Source organism: Myotis yumanensis, unplaced genomic scaffold, assembly GCF_028538775.1.
Source record: "Myotis yumanensis isolate MYYU_CA2020_CCGP unplaced genomic scaffold, mMyoYum1.0.hap1 SCAF_8, whole genome shotgun sequence".
In the NCBI taxonomy this organism is placed as follows: Eukaryota; Metazoa; Chordata; class Mammalia; order Chiroptera; family Vespertilionidae; genus Myotis; species Myotis yumanensis.
The window spans coordinates 71,508,550-71,526,790 of NW_027223759.1; positions in this window are offsets into that span (position 1 = coordinate 71,508,550).

Here is an 18,241-nt window from a genome sequence, read left to right on the forward strand (position 1 = left end):
CTGCATGCTTGTCGTTGAGTGTGCAGTGTACAAACTCCTGTCGCAGGTCTCCTTGGAAAGGGTAATAAAAAAATATATTTAAAAAAAATAATTCCTTAAATATGCCATCTGTCACAGGTAACCTAAGCTTGTAAACTAGCTCTAATTTATGTAATTTTTTTAAAAAAGGGAAATCCTGCAATTTTAACAGATGGGTCAGCCCAGGCCAGGAAGGGTTATGATTTGGCCAAGATTGCACAGTAGGCCACGAACAGAGGCAGGAGCCCCATGGAGTGTACTTTCCAAACAGACTGTTCTCCAGTTAATGTTCATGACTTAACAGTGTTCTCAGTCAGTGCTACTGTAAACAGTGGCCTTCAACAACTTGTTAGACCAGGTGGACTTAACATATACAGCACATTCCATCCAAAAGAGCATAATACACATTCTTCTCAAGCACACATGAAAAATTCTACAGGACAGATCATGCTACACCACAAAATGTGTCTTAATAAACCTTTACTTATTCATTTATTTTAGTTTTTCTCTCCCCCACCCCCTTTTCCCTCTGGTAACCACCATACTGTTTTCTGTGTCTATGAGGTGTTTTTTGTTTTTCTTAATCCCTTCAACTTTTCCATCCAGAGCCCTCCCCTGCCCCCAAACCTTTTCCCCTCTGACAGCTGGCAGTCTTAATAACATCTTTTCCAATAGTATGAAACTAGAAATCAACTACAAGAAAACTGGAAAATTCACAACTATGTGGAGATTAAAGATCATGTACCAAACAACCAATGGATCAAGAAAGAAATCAAAATAAAAATTAAAAATAGAGACTAAAAAAAAAAACAATAGAAAAGGTCAATGAAATAAGAGCTGTGTTTTTGAAAAGCTAAAATTGACCAATATTTAGACTCAGAGAACTCAAAAATCAAAGTGATACCACAGAAATACAAAGGATCACAAAAGACTACTATGAACAAATTATGTCCCAACAAATTGGATAACCTAGAAGACATGGAAAATTACTAGTTTTTCAAAGAAATAGAAAATCTGAATAGACTGATTAGTACTAGAGAAATTGAATCAGGAATCAAAAACCTCCCAACAAAAGTCTAAGACCATATGGCTTCACTAGTTAAGTCAACCAAACATTTAAATAATCACTAATACCAATCCTTAAACTCTTCTTTAAAAAAAGAAGAAGAAGAAAGAATAATTCCAAACTCATTTTATGAGTCCAGCATTTATTACCCTAAATTATGGCAAAATCAGAAAAGGACACCACAGTAAAGAAAATTACAGGCCAATATTCCTGATGAACATAAACATATAAATCCTCAGTGAGCCAGGCTGGTGTGTCTCAGTGGCTGAGCATCAACCTCAGGTGGTCACAGTTTGATTCCCCATCAGAGCACATGCCCAGGTTGCAGGCTCAATCCCCAGAAGTGGGTGTGCAAGAGGCAGCCGATCAATTATTCTCATCATTGATGTTTTTATCTCTCCCTCTCCTTTCCTCTCTGAAATCAATAAAAATACATTTTTAAAAAAGAAATAAAATCTGTTGACCAAATACAGAGTGGGTCAAAATTAGATTTACTATTGTTTGTATGGAAAATAATACAATAATTAATAAATATTAATACAAGAATAAACTCATGTGTTGCATACTCACAACTGTAAACCTACTTTTGTCCCACTTAGTGTGCATAGGTTTTTCCTCTGTGCTTTCTATTCTGTTCTATTGTAATATGTATCTGCTTTACTGCCAATATTTTAATGTGTTGATTACTAAAGTTTGAAATCCAGAAGTATGATGCCTCTAGCATTTTTTTCTTTCTCAAGATTGCTTTGACTATTCAGGGCCTTTCGTGTTTTTGGTTGTTTCAACTTAAATTTTAGCATTGTTCTATTTCTCTGAAAAAAATGACATTGGGATGTGAAAAAGGATTGCACTCGATCTGTAGATTGCTTCGGGTAGTATGGACATGTTAACAATATTAATTCTTCAAATACATGGGCACCAAGTATCTTTCATCTTTAAAATTAAATTGATTGAAGTAACATTGGTTCATAACATTATATACATTTTGTTTATACAACTGTATAACTTGATATCTGTAGACTCTATTGTGTATTCACAACCAAAAGTCTCGTTTTCTTCCTTTACCATATATTTAATCCCCTTTAACCAATTCATGCTCCCCTCATCCTCTTTACTCCCTGGCACCCACCATCATGTTTTCTGTATCTATACGTTTGGTTTGGTTTTGGTTTTGTTAGTTCATTTGTTACATTTTGTTGTGAGTGAAACCATAATTTTTTTTTTGAAACCATAATTTTATTGTCCTCTTCCATCTGACTTATTTCACTTAGATAATACTCTCAAGATCCATTCATGTTGTCATCAAAAGCAGTATTTCATTTTTATGGCCAAGTAACATTCCATTGAGCACATATATAACATTTTCTTTTAATATCTTTTTATTTGCTTATGTCTTTTTCAATTTAATTTTATTCCTCAATTTCTTATAATTTTCAGTGTACAGATCTTTCACCTCCTTCATTAAAATTATTCCTAGCATTTTATTATTTTTGATGCTATTGTTTGCGATTGTTCTTAATTTCTCTCTCTAATAGCTTGTTGTCAATGTATAAAACATAACTGATTTTTATATTGATTTTGAAACCTACAACTTACTGATTTTGTTTATTAATTCTAATAGTCTTTTGGTGGACTTTAGGGTTTTCTCTATCCTATATAATAAAAGCCTAATAAGCTAAGTGTCCGGTTGTCAGGTCAGCCATTCAACCATTCAAAGCATAATATGCTAATGATATGCTAAGGCTGCTCAACTGCTCGCTATAATATGCACTGACCACCAGGGGGCAGATGCTCCAACTGGTAGGTTAGCTTGCTTCTGGGGTCTGGCCTATTGGGACTGAGCGAGATCAGCGGGACACACCCTGGAGCCCTCCTGTGGTCCCTTCCCGGCTAGCCAAGCTCCTGTATCCCTCCCCAGCCCTGACCGTGTACCAGAGTGGTCCCTTGGCCTGGCCTGCACCCTCTCACAATCTGGGACCCCTTGGGGGATATCGGAGAGCCAGTTTCATCCCAACAGCAGAACAACCAGTTGCTATGACATGCACTGACCACCAGGGGGCAGACGCTCAACACAGGAGCTGCCCCCTGGTGGTCAGTGTGCTCCCACAGGAGGAGCGCCTCTCAGCCAAAAGCCAGGCTCATGGCTGGCAAGAGTAGTGGCGGTGGCGGGAGCCTCTCCAGCCTCCAATGTGGTCGGACATCCCCTGAGGGCTCCCAGACTGTGAGAGGGGGCAGGTCAGGCTGAGGGACACCACCGCGCCCTCCCCCCCCCCCCCCCCACCAAGTGCACAAATTTCGTGCACCGGGCCTCTTGTATAATATAATGTCACCTATAAGTAGAGACAATTTTGCTGCTTCTCCTCTGATTTGGATGCTTTTATTTATTTATTTTTCTTTCTTAATTTCTCTGGTTAGGACTTCCATTACTGTGTTAAATAAAATTGGGCATCCTTATCTTGTTCTTGAACTTAGAGAAAAAAAAATCGGCTTTTCACTGTTGAGTGTGATGTTAGCTGTGGGCCTGTCATATTTTAGGTTTTTTATGTTGACATATGCTACCTCTATATACAGATTGTTGAGATTTTTTATCATGAATGAAGGTTGTTTTCTCCTCTTATACTTTTTTGGAAGACTTTGAGTATTGGCATAAATTCTTTAAATGTTTGGTACAATTCACCTCTGAAATCATCTGGTCCAGTATTATCTTTTTTTAGTAATCCCATCTTATTTCTTCTTATTGTTCTTTTCAGATTTTCTATTTATTCATGATTCATTTATGTAGGTTGTGTGTTTCTAAGAATTTATCCATTTTCTCTACGTTGCCCAATTTGTTGGTGTATAATTGCTCATCAAGTCTTTTGATTCTTTGTATTTCTGTGGTATCAGTTGTAATGTGTTTTTTTTCTTTCATTTATAATTTTATTTGAGTCCTCTAAAGATTTATTTTATTTATCTTTCAAACAACAGCTCTCTTTTATCAATATTATATTGTCTTTTTTGTCTTTTATTTGTTTTTGTTCTGATATTATTATTTCCTTCCTTCTAATAACTTTCGGCTTTGTGCTTCTTTTTCTAGGTTCTTGATGTATAAAGTTATTAGAAATTTTTTTCTTAATGTAAGCATATATTGCTGCAAACTTATTTCTTAGAATTTTTTTATTCTATCCCAATTTTGGCATGTTGTGTTTTCAATTTTATTATCTCAGATATTTTTTATTTACCTATTGATTTCTTTTTTGACTATTAGCTATTTAATGTTAATGTTTAATCTTTACATAATTATTAATTTTCCTGTTTTTCTGTGTAATTCATTTCTAGTTTTATACCATTGTGATTGGAAAAGATGTTAGATATGTTTTCAATCTTATTAAAGTTATTGCTACTTATTTTTGTGCCAAACATATGATTTATCCTAGAGAATATTTTATATACACTTGAGAAAATGTACATTCTGCTAGTGTTAGTTTCATTCTTCACTATATGTCTTGGAGATTCATTCAATATAATGTGTAATCTATAATAATAAAAGCGTAATATGCTAATTAGACCGGACATCCTTCAGGATGACCTTCTGGACAAAGCTGGGGCTGCAAGGGTAGCCCGGGTCCCAGGTGCCTGCTGGCAGCAGGAGGAAAGCCAGTGCCGGCAGCCTGGGGAAGGAAGGCCTACTCCTGCACGAATTTCGTGCATTGGGCCTCTAGTGTAAATATAAGTATCATTGCTGATTCTCTCTCTGGAAGATCTATCCAGTTATGAAACTGGGTATTGAGTCCTCTGCAAAAACTTTATTGCTGTTACATCTCCCTTTGGCTCTGTTAATATATGTTTTATATATTAAGACTAGAGGCCCGGTGCACTAGGCCTGGCCAGTGGTCAAAGTGCTAGCATCTGTCGTGGAAGGGCAGGTCTCAGCTGACCTCTGGGCCCTGGGCAGAACCTGGGGCCCCAGGCCGCCATGCCTACCCCCTTCTGCCTGAGTCACAGCATCTGAGTCCCCACTTGGAGATGTGGTGAGCGTGGCCAGACGCCACGGGCCAGGGCACAGCATGGGCCGCACAGGACCCCGGGCTGGCAGCATGCTCTCTCCCAGCCGGCCTCGCAGACCAGCTCTTGCATGAACCCACAATGAGCTCGACCAGCCCCTGCACTCATGGTGGCTGCGACCCTTCTCACCCAGAAGGCGGGCTCCTCGTGGGCACCTGGCACCTGAGAGCTGGGGTTTCCCTGGCATGCGAGCCCTGGCATCCCTGGGGAGGGTAGCAGGGGGGTGAGAGCGAGCTCAGCGGACACCTCACATTCTCACTGCACCTCTGTCCCCATCACCCCACTCCAGGTAGCCGGCAAGAGGTCGCAGTGAGCGATGCCAACACCTGCCATGTTCCACGCCGCCCCCTGGTGGTCAGCGCACATCAGTGAGCGGTCAAACTCTTGGTCTCCTGGTGGTTTAACTCCAGGTCGAACAACCGCCGGAGGGGACAATTTGCATATTAGGCTTTTATTATATAGGATGTTCTTATATTAGGTGCGTAGATGTTTACATACATTACACACTCTTGATTAATTGATGCCTTTATCATCATATAGTGACTTCCCTTGTATCCTACTATAGTCTTTGACTTGAAGTCTATTTTATCTGATATAAGTATAGCTGTATAGCTACCCCTGCTTTCTTTGGATTTTCATTTGCATGAAATATTTTTTCCATCCCTTCTCATGTATGTATGTGTTTTTAAAGCTGAAGTGAGTCGCTTGTAGGCAGCATATGACTGGGTTTTGTTTTGTTTTATCCATTTAGGCACTCTATGTCTTTTGATTCAAAAAATTAGTCATTACATAAATACTATTAATGGATATGGAGGTACTATTGCTAATACAAGTATTTCTGTGGAGCTTGTGAATGCAAGCCCTGATGACTACCTGAGATAGGTGGCTTGGGGCCCATTCCTTCTGTGGCAACTGGAAAAGCTGGGGCATCAGACATGTGAAGCTCACACCAGGGACATACTGGCAACTTGCTATTATTGTTGCAATGAGCTGGGTGGAGATAGGGAGGAAAATATCCATTGATCTCTTCAGTCTCATAGGAGGGTCACAGTTAAATTAGCAGCCAGACCATCAGGCAGCAACTTGTAAAGTATGCAGATAGATCCCTTTCATGGAGAGACTGAGGGATGGGCCTGTTTGCCTTTAGGAGCCCAGGGAGAGAGCCAACGTGTTTTGAACTGCGTCCCCTGTCCCCTATAATCTTGTACGACTCATGAATGAAAGCTGCTTTGCTATCAGATGCAGGTGAGCTGGGTGACAGTTCCTCACACATCACCTGCAAAAGCTGAAGCACCAGCTTGTGTGTTACAAACTCCTTTCAGGGAGATACGGATCACTTGGTTTTATTGTGAGAGCAGGCTAGACAGATAAGGTGGAGGAAACGTCTGCTAGTACCTCAGTCTCTCGGGAGGGTCACAGCCAGCCCTTAGATGTCTGCTCAAATTGGAAGCCAGACCCTTAAAGAGCTGCTTATGAAGTATCAGATGAATCCGCATTATAGAAAGATGGAAGATAGGCATTTGTGTCTGTTCTCTCCATGCTGAGCCTAGGGAGGACAGCTGTGCGCTCACCATTAAGAACTGCCTCTTGGTGCAAGGCTCAGCGCAGAAGCGGCCACAGAGGCGCGGGGCTCCGTGTGGGAGCCTCGTGTGCTTTCCCGGGCCATCCAGGACCACCCAGGGGGAGGCATCTGATCTGAGTCACATCTGGAGGCCTCTGAGGTGCTCTCTAGGAGGAGACTGGCCATGGAGGACGAGTTGAGGTTGTGCACCCTAAGGCTGCTGACCAAGTTCCTGGAGCACTGCACCTGGAGGCCTGCCCCGAGGCCCAGCCACACCCAATGTCCCTGTGATCTTGATACAGGATTTGGGGGCTGGATCACATGGCATTGCCCTGGGCAGGATGGTTCCCTGGATTCTTTGTCTCTCGGAGTTAAAGAATGAATCCAAGGACAGAAGATGGTATAGAAAAGGTGAACATTTACTGAAGAACAAGTACAGACTCCCACGTGGGGAAGGAGAAAGAATCTCACAGTGCAGACTCCCACAGGAAAGAGTTCCACCCCCACCAGTCCCTTCTTCCACAGTTTATAAAGGCTGCAAGTCCCTGTGTCCTGAAATGCCCTCTGATCGGCCATGATCATCCCCCACTTTTTTTAAAAATATATATTTTATTGATTTTTTACAGAGAGGAAGAGAGAGGGATAGAAAGTTAGAAACATCTATCAGCTGCCTCCTGCACACCCCCTACTAGGGATGTGCCCGCAACCAAGGTACATGCCCTTGACCAGAATCGAACCGGGGACCTTTCAGTCTGCAGGTCGACGCTCTATCCACTGAGCCAAACCAGCTACGCCCGCCCCCCCCCCCCCCTTTTGATTTGGTCACTATATAGCAACTCCTGAGAGCAAAGGTCAAACCTCACATGGGACATGCCAGGCCCTCCTCCCTCATTGTTCTCCCATTCCTTCTGGGCTTTCTTCCTTCTCTTTATTTTGTAGATCTAGGCCTTTTGTTACTCCCAGTTCCCTTATCTTATGTAAATGTAACTGTTGTTGCTCCCTTGTCTTATGGAAATATAACTGCACCTGGCTCCCTTGTGTTATGGAAATGTCCCTCTCCCAGCTCTGTAGCCCTGTGTTTTTTCCATGGGGCCCTTAATTTCTAAAATTTTTCTAAACCTGCCTATTTCCCCCTAAAAATTTCTATTTACCTCCAAAACTCCTTTCAATGTGCTCCCTGGCTGCTCATTCATGGCTGGGTACCCCGTACTCCTGGTCTGAAAGGCAGAGAAACTGCATCGAGAAGATGGTGGACCAGATGGAGTGGCTAGTTCCAGACGGCACAGACCCCAACTGGTTCAACTTGGTGGCACTTGTGTCTTCCTGGAGAGATCGCCACCAGGCCACACGCAGGCACTTAAGGCATGGGATGCCACTGTTGACCAGGACTGCCAGAGCCTGGTTGTTATGCCCAGATTTCAAGATTCCCAAGAAACCACATCAGGGAGCCATCCAATCCGATGCAAAAGCATAAGAATCTGTATTTCAAGCTAACTTGAGCTCTCCATCCACCAGACTCACCGACACATCGGCTAGCCAAGTGGCCAAGAGAGCCAACCCCGCCCAGAGACCAGTTATATAGGGGGGGGTCGGAGTAAGGGGAGGAGAAAGGACTGTGCTCTGCCGATTGGCCAGGCGCAAGCCGGGTCCTGTTACACAGGATGTGGTCATATCTATGGCGCACACTTCCCTTGATTGTCATTGCTTAGTTTAAAATCCCGGGCGTGGCCTGCAGAGGCCTGGGCTTCCGGGAAGAAGGCCGCACGTGGCCCCAACATGGAGGATACAGGCAAGATGGAGGGCATAGCCCTCGCCCTTTCACTGGTGACCTTCTGGTGTGGTTGGCTCATGGGGAAACACGGTACCTGGATGGGATGGAGGCACAAGGCGGCTGGGATGGCTTTTGTTACAGCTTCATACCTGAACAGCCACCTTGGGGCAGACTGCTGGTTCAGGTTCTGACGTCATGCCTTTTACTAATAATTTTAACCTACTTGTGGATAAAATCATGGTTGCAAAATGTTTAATCAATTTCTACCTGCCTACCTGTGACCAGCCAAGTGAATGTGACATGTGAAAGAACAGAGTAAGCACTGTCTGAGACATTTTTACCTGCATCCTTATAAAGGATAGTTCAGCCAGGGTTTTAACTCCTGACAAATACTTAAAGGTGTGTTAGGACAAAGGCACCTGAGTGGCTCTTCTCTGATTGGGGATAATGAAAAGGTAAAGGCTTATTGCTCCAAAGAATTGTAAAAGAAAGGGCAGTTTGTTAAATGGGAAACCTGGTGCTATTTGCTACATTTACACAAATACAAATATGAGACTCTCATCTCTCTACAATTTCATGTGCTACTGCCTGTCAGTTTATCACGGCAATGGGTCAGAGGTGAAATTGAAACAGGAATTTTAGGGGAATATAGGCAGGCTTAGGGAATTTTTAGAATTGGGGTCCATGGAAAAACACAGGGCTACAGATTGGGAGAAGGTACATCTCCATAACACAAGGAAGCCAGGTGCAGGGAGCAGCCACTGTTGTATTTACATAAGACAAGGGAACTGGAAATAGCCCAAAAAGTCTATATTTACAAAATAAGAAGAAAGAAAGCCCAAAATAAGAAGAAAGAAGAGGACAATGAGGGAGGAGAGCATCACATGTCCCATGTGGTGTTTGACCTTTGAGTTCAGGAGTTGCTATAGTGACCAATCAAAGGGGATATCAGGACACAGAGACTTGAAGCCTTTATAAACCATAAAAACAGAAAGTTGGTGGGATCCTTTCCCCCTCCCCATGTGGGAGTCTGTACTTGTTCTTCAATAAATCTCCACCTTTGCTATACCACTTTCTGTCCGTGGATTCATTCTTCAGTTCTGGCGGACAAAGAATCCGGGTTCCAGTCCAAAAATTTCATTTCAAAATGATATCAAAATTGTTCCAAGTACCAGCCTAACAAAAATGTAGTGCTAACCCTTTAAGGGATTCTTTCTAAAGCCTTTGAACTTGAATTTTTGTGTTTTTAGAGTTAAGAATTTATATTTCTGGCTTTAATAAATTGTTAAATGTCTTCAAAGTTTTAATAAATGTATACATTTAGGAAAAAAAAAAAAAAAAGAACTGCCTCTTTGTTTGCTTTAGTCTCATAGGTCTCATGGGTGCAAACCCCTGTTTGCTTGCAGAGCTAGGTGCTTTGTGGGCCTTATCCCTGAGGTAGAAGAAGTGAGCCATAGAAGAAACGGGCTCAGGATACAAGTTACGGAGAGGAAAAAAGGGCTCTGGGAGCTTAGGATAGAGAGAGAGAGAGACAGAGAGAGAGAGAGACAGAGAGATGCCTGAGAGAGCAAAGAGAGAGAGAGGATGTGAGGGGTCCCTGACTTAAGAGCTTTTATATGGAGGTCTTAGGGGAAGACCTCAATGGAATCTTTTTCAGTTTTCCAGGTATGCCCCCTCAGGGTCATGGTCTACAGGGACTGACTGGTTGGAGCCAGGGCACAGGGTTCATTAATCATCACAGCCAGTCCAGATGTCAGCCATGGTGTTACTCCATCTGACTTTGCTGCTTCTCTGGGCCTGGAGCTGAAACACAGCAGAGGCCCACATGTCATCTCCAGGGGTTAATGCTTAAGGGAGTGGTTAGGCAAGGGCTGGAGTTTTGCCTGTTGCTAGGCACCTGTGGCTCCTGCTCTAGTGATCCTCTGAACCTGACCTATGGTTCCTGCTCTGCTCATGCCTATCTGACTACCTACGACAGTGTCACACCACTCCTTTTTCTCACCATCCCCAAGACATCATTTTGTCATAATACCTTATACACTGAGCACAGCACTTATTAAATTCTAATGTGCATATAAATCTCCTGGAAGATCTTGTCAAAATGTTGATTCTAATACAGTAAGTTTGAGATGAGCCTTGAGATTCTGCCTTTCTCACAACCTCTTATGTGAGAAATGATGCTATTCTAAGAACCACATTATAGTAGCAATGTACTGGAGTAACTAGATTAATGACTCTGAATGAAGGTGGTATATTAGAATCATCTGGGGAGCTTTTGATACCATCTATGTACAATCCCCCTTCCAGACTAACTAAATTAGCGTTTCTGGGGGTGGGGCCTAGTATTGACATTATAAAACATACTGTGTGTGTTGCTCTAACCTGTTTGGATAGAGCATCAGCCTGCAGACTGAAGAGTCCCAGGTTCGATTCCGGTCAAGGGCATGTACCTTGGTTGCTGGCACATTCCCAATGGGGGGTGTGCAGGAGGCAGCTGATTGATGTTTCTCTCTCATTGATGCTTCTGACTCTCTATCCCTATCCCTTCCTCTCTGTAAAAAAATCAATAAAATATATTTTAAAAAATACTGTGTAGGCTAGTCTAATGTGGGTTCAGAACTAATGTGCATTCAAGAATGGGAACATCCGGGTTAGCCTAACCTGTCTAAATATTACATCTGAATATCCTATATTATAAAAGCTTAATATGCTAAGGGTCCGGTAGTCTGGTCATCAGTTCAACCAATCAAAGTGTAATATGCTAATCATACACTAAGGCTGCTCAACCACTTGCTATGATGTGCACTGACCACCAAGGGGCAGACGCTCCAATTGGTAGGTTAGTTTGCTGCTGGGGTCTGGCTGATCGGGACTGAGAGAGATGGACCAGACACACTCTGGATCCCTCCCGTGGTCCCTCCCCAGCTGGCCAACCTCCTGCATCCCTCCTTGGCCCCAATCATGCACTGGTGGGGGCCCTCGGTCTGGCTTGCACCCTCTCGCAATCTGGGACCCCTCGGGGGATGTCAGAGAGCCGATCCCGCAGGCCAGGCTGAGGGACCCTACTGGTGCACGAATTCGTTCACCGGGCCTCTAGTATATTGCTAATATCTGTTCATTGGAGGCATTTGTCCATAGCCAGCTAAAAAGTCTTTGCTGCCAATTCAGCCTGATACATAGCACAGTTTCTGTCTCATAAAAGACTCTCAAATCATATTCATTGAAAAGGTTAGAAATTCCTCAGAACATGCCTGTGACTTGTATGAAACTGGGTTTTTCTTTGGTCAATGTGAGCAATGAAGAGAGAGATACTATTTATTAATGCAGTCTTTCAAAATTTATTCAGTGTCTATTCTCTGTCAAGATTGTAGGGAATACGAAAAGCCTGTCCTCAGGAAAGCTGCAGACTAATGAATTCAGCATCTACTTGTCTTATTGCCTCATATTCAGACTAAGATTCTGGAGTCATTCTTTCTACAGCTTTCAGCAGGATAAGCATAATTGTAAAACAATAAAATAGGCAACTAGCAAAGATGACATTCTTAAAGTAAAGGCTCTCAATTGAGCCAACTGTCAAATTATGTAAATTTGATAGCATACGAATGTTTGTAAAGGTCCTTTAATTGGGTGACTTTTGTAGGAAATAAATGAGCTGTCATGTAAAAGTCTTCTTCCATAGCCAGATTTAAAAACAGAAATAGTAGTTTAAAAGTCTCAAGATAAAACAAAAATAAATAAAGTGTGGCATATTTTTGCTTAGATAAAGTATATATATATATATATATATACTTTAATCCTCACCCAAGGATATGCTTTTCATTGATTGTACAGAGACAGGAAGAGAGAGGGAGAGAGGGACAGAGGGAGAGAGAGAGAGAGAGGGAGAGAGAGAGAGAGAGAGAGAGAGAAACATTAATTGGTTGCCTGATACATGTGCCCTGACTGGGAATTGGACCTGTAACCCTTTGGTGAAGGGGACAACACTCCAACCACTGAGCAACACAGGCCAGGGCTAAAGTATATTTTTAATATACCACACATATAGTCTTATTTACTATAAAAATTTTATTTTATCTACTAATAGCAGCATTTGATAATATTTTGAACAACAATGTGTAATATTAACTCATGAAGATACATAAAGCATTGATAGCCTTTATAACTAGCTATCAAGTTTATACATATTTCCTTCCTTACTTACTCTCTTTTATATTCTTCAGGTTTCCTAAAATCACTGCTTATTTGTAATTGAGACATTATTAAGCTAATATATTTGCTACTATTTCTATTTTATTATTGAACTATATAGAGGCATTACATAGGGTAATTTTTCAGCTATTTTTACCTTCCCTCTTACAAGGTTCTACTTTCCTGCCTACTGTTACAAGACTTGTTTCATTGACTTTTGGTTTGTAACAGTGACATGTGTTGGTGTGTTTTGGCATTTGGATGGTAGATAATGCAACTGTGGGATTCAATTAGTGGTCTCTAGTTTCTATTTTCTGTATGAAATAAAGGTGTACCCAGGAATGTGCTTCTCTTTCTGTCTGGACCCTGGAATAAGGAGGGAAGAGCAGAAACTGAGTTTACTGCCTGGACATTGTTGCTCAGTGGTTGAACATCAATGAAGAACCAAGAGGTTACGGTTTGATTCCTGATCAGGGCACATGCCCGGGATTGCAGGCTGGATCCCCAGTAGGGGGCGTGCAGCAGGCAGCCAATCAATGATGTTTCTCTCTCATTGATGTTCCTATCTCTCTATCCCTTTCCCTTCCACTCTCTCTAAAAATTAGTAAAAACATATTTTTAAAAAATACCTGAAGCCTAGCAGCAACCAACTGTGATAACACAGAGCCATCACCTAACATGATTAAGAAATACGTTTGGCCCTAGCCGGCTTAGCTCAGTGGATGGAGCATCAGCCTGTGGACTGAAGGTTCCCAGGTTCAATTCCAGCAAAGGGCACATGCCTGGGTTGCAGGCTCAATCTCCAGTAGCGGGTGTGCAGGAGGCAGCCAATCAATGATTCTCTCTCATCATTGATGTTTCTATCTCTCTTTCTTTCTCCCTTCCTCTCTGAAATCAATAAAGAAATATATTTTTTTTAAAAAAAGAAATACATTTGACAACATAAAAATGAAGAAAAATGTGTGGTTTGTGTAATAAAACCACACCATAAGTGAAGGCCAAAGGCAAACAACACACCAGAAGAAGACATTTGAGAATATATATGGTCCTAATATATAAAGGATTCTGATACATGAGGAAATATAACCAAATCCTTTTGAGAAATGGGCAAAAGACATGAACAGAGTTCACAGAAAAATAGCTTGTGTTCTCTAAATATATGAAATGATGTTCTGATATGTTCAGAATGAAGGCAATGATAATAAAATCTTTCTCAATCATCAAATTGACCAACCCGCCCCCCCCCCCCAAAAAAAAAAACCCAAAACAAAAAAAAAAACATAAAATAAAATGCTTGACTATATACTTTGGCAAAATTACAGGAAAACAGAAACTTTATCCATTGTTGGGAGAATGCAAAATGGTGTGACCCCTGGAGGGGAGAATTTGGCAATAACTAACAGAACTACATATATATATACCATTTGACTCTCTAACCCCACTTCTAGGAGATTACCCTAAAGATATACCTCACACAACGTGGAAACAAATATTCAGAAGATATTCATTGCAGCATCATATACCAGTGAAATATGAGAACCAGCCTGCGTCACCATACAGAGGGGATCAGATGAAAAGACACAGTGCATTCTCACGGCAGAGAATTGTGCAGCTGCAGAAATAAGATGAGGAGACCTCCGAGAGTCAACATGGTGTAATGTCCTGGGTACATGAAGAGGAAAAAATAGAATGAATTACGTTACATTTCCTGAAAGAGAGAAGGGATTATTATTATTATTATTTTGAAAGAAGGAATGCAAGGATAAAATAAAAATCAATGAAAATGGTGATCTACAATGTGTGGGGCTTTTTGGGGCATATCTCATTTAATGTAGGTTTAACTTTTCAACTATGCTATCATTTTACATGTTAAAAATTGTAAAATTTACAAGGATTAGGGAAAGGCCTTAAACATGAATATAAACAGAAACTGATGAACCTACCTACAGCTTCATCTCTGGTTCCAGGCTCTCTTCTTTCCAGTGTCTGGGGACCCTGGTGTTTGAGTCAATCTGCAGAGCAGAGCCCTCTGACCACTTACATCCAGCCTGTAGAATGAACGAGAAGGAAGCCAATAGTTAGTTCAGCAACTTCGTGATTTTGTTTTGTTCCTGCAGCATAACTTAGCCTAAACTGAGGAATGAAACAAAATCTGAACAGAATGTGATGTCATGGCATTTTAAAGACAGATTACTATCAGCCTCCAAACCTTTATTTCCTCGGCTACTAGGGCATGAGACACAATCAGTTTCGGTTTTGATCTAAAATTATTATCATCAACTTACAGGTATTTCTAGACATTGTGATTTGGAGAGGTGAATTGTGGATGAGTTAAGACATAATAAGGCACCAACCAGAATGAGAATCGTGACAGACAGAGTCTCTGAGATGATGACAGGGACTCTGTGATTGTCGCCATTCATTCCAGAAACCAGGGTAAGGAAGGAATGTTTCTATTTGTTCACTGCCACACGTAATAGAAAAATGTCTCCCTTTGGGAACCAAAAGATTTTGGGGAAATGACTAAAGAAGTAGAACAAATAGGCACAAAGAATGGGAAAGGATGTACCAATGAAAGGCATGTTAGGAGATTACCTAAACGTAATGATTAAAGGAAAGAAGTAAATATGAAGAGCTGGATACCAATGGGGATAAAAATAATAGGTGCTATAAGTTATTTCTGGCAATTGTATTTTTTTAATATATTTTGGATGCTTGATAATAAACTGCATGTACTAAATCCAAGTTATATTCTATTTCAGAATTATATCTCTGATGTTATAATCATTAGTTATTTTAACCTACAAACAAATCATTAGGCACTAGGAATTTTATAAAATGAGTCAACGGCTCAGCGCTAGTAAAAACACACTTAGTTGATGTTAAATATTTCACAGCTCATTACAAATGGCTGATGCTCTGTAACCAGTTCTTTTATAGTTTATGGGGCACATTTTAAAGTCAAGTAAGTGGTGTTTTCAGCAGTACTACATGTGTTATGAGTTGTTAAGGTTGTAAATAATTTGTAGGGCATTTATGTATTTCTAAAATTCATGTACCTCTGCTTATAAATCTATTTATTAACCCTCATAAATAATTGATGGCCATATCTTAAAATGAATCATTTCTAAAATTGCTTAACTGTCTGGAATTTTTCTTTAGTAATCCCATTTCTCATTTTCTTTTCATATCTCAATCAGGTATAAATAGAAGAACCTTACATGCACCTTTTCCCTTCTAATTCCCAAGTCTAAGTGTCTGTGTCATTATTCAGCTTTATGGTGAGAAGCTATGAATTCATGTCATTAATTCTCCTGTGTCACCTTCAATGAGTAATTGATTTTCTTCCCAACCCCTCGTCCATGGCAGTTTTACAAGTAATTTCTCTCTTTTTCTGTTTTTCTTCTTCTTCCTTTTCATCTTCTTCTTTTTCTTCTCTTCTTCTTCTTCCACCCCTTCTCCTTCTCCTTCTCCTTCTTTTTAATGCACTACTTAGATACCCTACCAATTTTTTTCTACTCCTTAATATCAGGGATCTGAACATCTAATTTTGTCATATTACCAAGATACTTTTTCATCACAGTAACTCTTAACATTCCATGTCAAATAACATGGAAGTCTTTGAATATAGAGAAGTGAAATGTAGTAAAGAAACAAAGAATGGTAAAAGGGAAAAAAAATTAAAATGCATGACAATTGCTTGAAAAAATTGTGAAAGCAATATTTGTTTTAGCCATTTCCTTCTGCCCTATTTTGCACCATTTTTCTTATTGAAATCCAAAACGCTCTCACCTTTAAGTTATCTACCAGGAAATCCATTAGTAAACTAATACATTTTCTTTTCATTCACTCTGCATTTGTTCAACACTATATCTTAATTTTTATCATTAGTTATTTATTCATATTTTCATATAGTCCTTGGTTAGTTTCCAAGTATGTTTACAATAACATATGAAATGCAAATTTAAACAAAATAAAAAATGGGTGACACAATTTGAACAAAAAGAAGTTTGGAAGGTAAAAGTAAAATGAAGCCAAGTGAATCATAGATCCTGACTTCTTTCCTATAGTGCAAAATGCACATTCAAGAGCAATGTTCAGCCTTAAGATCACAGAGATGCCATCATTCTGTCTCCATTTGGGAAATCTTATAGTGCTGACCTCTGTAGCTATGTCACTTCATTCCTCTAAAAATTTCCTCATAGAAATAATTTTTGCTGTATGCTTCTTTTGTGTATTCCAAATGGATTTAATGGATTCACTTTGGATATAATGGCTCAATAGAGCAGAGAAGATTGTTCATAAATGAAGCGGGGTTTCAAGAAAATTATCCACACAAGCACCGCATAAATCAAATAGAGAAGAAAATTTCTTTCCCACCAAGGGTGGTCTTCTCGTGAACACAGGTGCACTGGAAGATTCTTCATAGAATCACACACCTTTCCTGGGGTAGATTGATATGGGGAAGATGAAAAATGATTTTGCTAGTAAAATTAAAGTGCAATCTCCCTCCAAATTGCATTCTGCATTATACAATATTTGAATTAACTGCTGCTTGAAGGTAAAAGTTGCCACTGGGTGAGTGATCCAACCCAGGTAAACATGGTTTACTAAATCAGAAGGCAACCTCAAACGACATGTCTGAGAAGTAAGAAAAGCAGTGCAAAGACTTACTGAGAAAAATGTTCAGTTGATATACTGTTGTAACGTACCCAGTGAATCACAGAAGGATGCCTCAAGAAGTCGAATTAAAGAGTCACATTTATTGCAATCCGGGACTATGAGGGATCATTCCCAAATCTCATAGTAACAAGATGGTCGCAGCTCCAGGGTTATATAGGCAAAAATCACAAAGTTATTGATTACATCCCAGGGTTTGGAATGAGGAACCTGGTTCGCAAAAAAGCAGTTTACAGAAGCAGAATTAATCATGTTAATTACAGTTTTGGGTCTCCGGATCACTGAGTGTTGGGGTCCAACCCCAGCAGGTCTAGGGGTCCCCAAAGGTGTGGACGGAGTCGGTGAAGAAAGAATGACACAGAGGCAGTGTTCAGTTGATCAGCAGCCTAGCCAGGATCTCTAGCCAGGATCTCCAGCCAAGTTCTGTCTTTTATTGTCTTGTTACATCTGTATTTATACCAGTTGATTTTAATCCTGTCAATTTCTATTCCAAAGGTTAGGGCATTTCTTATCTCCATTCCAGGGAGTAAAGATTATGTAGCTTAAGGGTGATTGTTCTTAGTTAAAGTGATTAACTACCCGCCTGGCATTTAGTTACAGGGTTTTATTCCCTCCCTAACTTCAGGAAAAAATCCCTACCTGGGGAAACAACCTTTCTCAGAGCGGTGACCTTGGTTAAAACACATAGCGCCAAGAAGGTGAGCAAATATATTAAGAACAGTATGCCATATACGCCAGGTCCCTTGAAACATATGCTGTGCAGATGTTTCTTCCCTGCAGCGACTGTGTCAAGCAGTAAGGATGGACTGGCTTCCGGCAAATTCCCACTTTTTAATTTTTAAATGATAGCTCATGTAAATCAGCAGCCACCTCTCGGATTGGATTGTTTAAGACTTGGAAGAAGACTGACAAG